We start from the raw sequence: 4,522 nt of genomic DNA, 5'->3' as shown, positions 1-4,522 counted from the left end.
CATGTGGTGGAGGGCTTTAGGGAAGACCACACTGGCCAAGAAACTCGAAAGCGTTCAAAGGGCTGCGCTAATTAGCATATGTGGTGCATTAAGATCTACCCCAACCATGGCACTTAATGCAATTTTGAATATAACGCCGGTAGATATTGCCGGTAGATGCATAGCCGCGAAGGTGGCTATCAGACTTAGAGAATCTGGTTTCTTAAAGGAACGTGCATCTGGTCACTCGGATATCCTTACAAACTTTGATTGCATACCGGATCATTTGGTTTTGCTGATTTGCTGCTACGGAGTGCATCCACCTTCAGAGAAGTGACTATCCACTCAGATAGTAGGGCGGCTATATTGGCCCTGAACTCATTCGTAGTGCGTTCAGGGTTGGTCGAAGAATGTCTAACGTCGTTAGCTCTAGCAGCTAGAGTTTTTGTGATTAGACTGGTGTGGGTACCGGGCCATAGCGGAATTGCAGGCAATTGCAAAGCTGATGAGTTAGCAAGGAAAGGTACCCTAGAATCATTATCGGTAGAATGGGAACGGATCGGTGCTCCTGTTTCTTCTTGTGGTCTACTACTAGATGGTTGGGCCACGCAGATGCTCGTCCAACGCTGGGCCAGCACCGGCACCTGTGCGGTTGCTAAAGCCTTCTGGCCCAAAATAGATCGTCGGAGATCCAATGAACTCTTGGCCCTCAGTAAGGCTAACCTCTCATTGTTAGTGGGTCTTTTAACAGGCCACTGTCCTATTGGCCTACATGCGGTAAGAATGGGAATCTTACCGGATGCCGACTGCAGAAACTGTTTAGAAGAAGATGCGGTAGAAACAAGCCAGCACTTCCTGCTTGACTGTCCCGCTTTTGGGAGGTCAAGACTCAGACACTTGGGGACGCATACCTTTGGACACCCCACCGAACTGGCGGGTGTTGAAGTTAGGCGTCTGTGTAACTTTGTATTGGCTACAAAGCGTTTCGCCAATCTTTAAGTCTGAACACGGGAGTTCCTTTTCATTGGCATCACAAAGGACTAACTGTTAGTCTACGTGAGATCTTTGATCAGCCATCTTACCTAACCTATAGTATACGATGTTAAAAGGCATATATCTTCTATCCTATCTTGTGTATCTGCACATGCTCATATGAGTGTATGTATACGCATGTGCGTGTTCAGAAATTGAAATCATATTTTCATCACTTATCAATATACTTATTACATGTGCGCGCATTGACTTGCATGTTCATACACTCATATATACTTATATGTACATATATTTGCATACATTGCCGAACAAATAATGCATAAGCATCAAACATACATATGCGAGTTAATGCAACCCAAGCCCACTAAAATAAACCCCTGTCACATTCATCTCTAGTAGACACATATGTGATGTAAGTCGACACCACATTCATCCATTTGATCAAGCCAACCGCCTATCATAACAAATAGAATTAACGTAAACAAAGAATATTAAAATCAACAATAGCCAATTTGCAAAGTCATCATAAAATCTATTGGAATACAATTACAAGAAGAACTTGATCACGCAACAAGAAATGCCACAGCCATCCTTTTTGCTTGATCAGCATTATAATACTATAAGAATTAAAATTAAGAGATAAATAGGGCAATTATGAGTCATAAGTTATAAGCGAGAGTTATAAGTTACTTAAAAAAATAACAATAAAGAAAATAAAAAATTAATTGGTGCCCGAGCAGGGACCCGCACAAAAATATCCTTCATCAAGTGTGGTTCGACTCCACTAAAAGGACACGGATGTCCATGTGGAAAGTGTGGGTCCATAAATAAAAAAAAATAATACATATAAACCTCCAAGTTTCCATAAGGTTACCCGAATCAACAAAGGTAACGGAAACAAACTTATAAATCGAATATCCCATAAAAGGGAGAAAAAAGTGTAAAAACAAATTAATCAAGTATCCCAGAAAAGGAAAGGGAGAAAAAGAAAATAAAACAAATTAAAACTTTTATAAACTAAAATAAACTTAAAAAAATATATATTAAAAAATTTTTTTAATAAAATTTTGAAAATAAATAATACTAAAAACCATTGCGTATAAAGAACAACAACAATAGCAACAACAACAACAGAAACAACTACAGCGGAGCGGCAGCAGTGGCAGCAACAACCAGTGCCGGTTTTAACACTACCAGCGCCCTGGGCGAGATTTCTACGGCGCCCTCGAAAAAAGGGAGAACATTTAATGAAATAACCGTTTATTAAAAGAAATAATTATTTATTATAAAAACTAACCATTTATTAAAAAAACACTAATAAAATTTTACTTTTCTGGCCTTTTTATCAGCGAAGTCTTTTATAAGGTTGTCAAAGTCGATGTTTTCAGCAATTTCGTTTTCAATTGACAAAGTTGCTAAGTTTGTCAATCTAGATTGAGAAATTGTTGATCGAAGATAGGTTTTTATCAGCTTCAGCTTTGAAAAACTCCGCTCCCCACTAGCAACCGTTACAGGTATAGTTAATAATATTCGCAATGCTATCCATACATTTGGATACAGTTCTTGTAAGTTGTAATCTTTGATGAAATTTAAAACAAAAATGGGAGTAACCATATTTTGATAAGGCAAAAAGGATATCAGACTTACAAGTTCATCACACAACATACAACCATCTATGTCTGATTTAGAGTCTACAGTTAATTTTAATTAGGGATCACTACAGAGCTTGACAAGGTCGGGTTTTTCTGGAATCTGTTTAATATTGTACAAACAAGACCAAGATTCCGAGTACTCATTTAACTGTTCGAACCTTTCATTGACTGAAATTAATGTAGTGTCCAAAAGACAGTTGAAAAATTCAACCTCAAATTTTTTTTCTGGAGAAGTCATAGGGTCATCGCGTGCAATTTCACTAGCTTGACGCTTAACACGTCGAATTCTTGTTGTAGCTCGAAATACAGGTTCAATTTCTAGTTCTTCGGCCAACTCCTTCGCAGTTAATATAGCGCTTTTAAAGCCTGTATTTCTGTAGTCTTCCAAGAAATTGCAGCATTTTTTCAACATTTCTGTACATTTACCAAGATCCATATCTGTTGACTGTGGAGATTTACTTACAATATTTATTTGATAAAGTATGTCATACCAAACAACCAATGAAACTATGAAGCTGAAATATTTTAGCTGTTCGGCCAGAGTAGTAGCCTCATGAGACACTTGAATATCAGTTTTCTGAGTTTCAAGAGCCTAAGTAATCAAAGCATCATGGATAGTACTAATTTGATAACGGACTGCTTTAACACTGCTTATTCTTGCTTCCCAACGTGTGTCACTGAGCTTTTTTATAGTATATAGTCCCAAGTGATCGGTTAGAATTTTCCATCGATGAACAGAAGCTGAAAACAATGTGAACAACCTCACCTCACCTGAAATATCACCCTTCATAGCTAATCGCAAGTGCTCCTGCATGAGTAGATCAAATTTGGCTAGTAGTTGTACTAAGCCTAAGAACTTTCCGTTATTTGGCGTATACAGTTTGTCGGAAGTACCTCTGAACGCCATATTGTTTTCGGCTAAATAAAGTGTGATATGCATCAATCTAGACAAAACATTATTGCATCTTGTAGTTTCCTTTCTAATCAAGTGTTGCTCTTGGCAGTCTATTGTTTTTCCTATTTTTAATCGTAGTTCAGCCTCAATCCATGAAAGGTAAAACTTCTTATGAAAAGTGATATTTTCATGAATTTTTAGCATTTCAGACAAGTGTTTCCAGTTGTTATACCCTTCAGATACTAAGTTCGACGTTGAGCTACTACAAATAGTCTACAACAAAAACAATAAACTCGATCCTTAGAAATGGAGTAAATTAACCAACGGCGCTGAATTGTTTCATTGTTTGCAAGATTTTTTGTGAAATGGGAATTAGAGAAATGTCGGCCTGTATCATTCTTCGGATAATTATCAATATGAGTTTGCACTGGGCCACTAGTAATTATATGATCAATGATTTTGCCATTTCGAGTGACTGGCCAAGTGGCAGGATCCGATATATTGGCGACAACAGTACTAACGTAATTTGTAATTGTACCACAGCTTATCATCTCACTTTGGGAAACTTTGTTCACGATCTCTTCAACACAATCTTCAGTTATCTGATCTGACTTGTCAGATAGAGGCTCCGCTACTGATACATTAATTTGTATTAGATGGCATATTCAGGTCTTCATTTTTTGTTGTGATATATTTATCTATATTCATGAACTTTTTTGTTCTCTGATATTCCTCTTCTTTTTCTGCTTTCCGTTTTCTATATTCTGACCCAGATGGTTTTTTTTTCTCAACGTTTTCAGAAATTGTGTACTAATCAATTTTTGTAAATCAATAAAATCTGCTACAAATTAAACCTTTAGGTCCAATAATTTCTAAAAATAGATAAATACAATAAAATTTACAAATCCAACAACTTTAAACAGATTTAAATCGTATCATTGAGTTATTATTCGTTTTTTTTTTTTTCAAAAGACTTCGAACTTTTTTGTATGGAGCTTGGCAT

General features: G+C 36.9%; 1 pseudogene; it reads right to left on the bottom strand.

The window, feature by feature from the left end:
- Positions 1-2,263: 2,263 nt before the first annotated feature.
- Positions 2,264-4,303, bottom strand: LOC125779649 (uncharacterized; annotated as a pseudogene).
- Positions 4,304-4,522: the final 219 nt, after the last annotated feature.

The sequence above is a fragment of the Bactrocera dorsalis genome, chromosome 6 (assembly GCF_023373825.1).
Source record: "Bactrocera dorsalis isolate Fly_Bdor chromosome 6, ASM2337382v1, whole genome shotgun sequence".
NCBI classification, from domain to species: Eukaryota; Metazoa; Arthropoda; class Insecta; order Diptera; family Tephritidae; genus Bactrocera; species Bactrocera dorsalis.
Note: the sequence above shows the minus strand (reverse complement) of the source record. Positions and strands in the feature narration are given on the sequence as shown.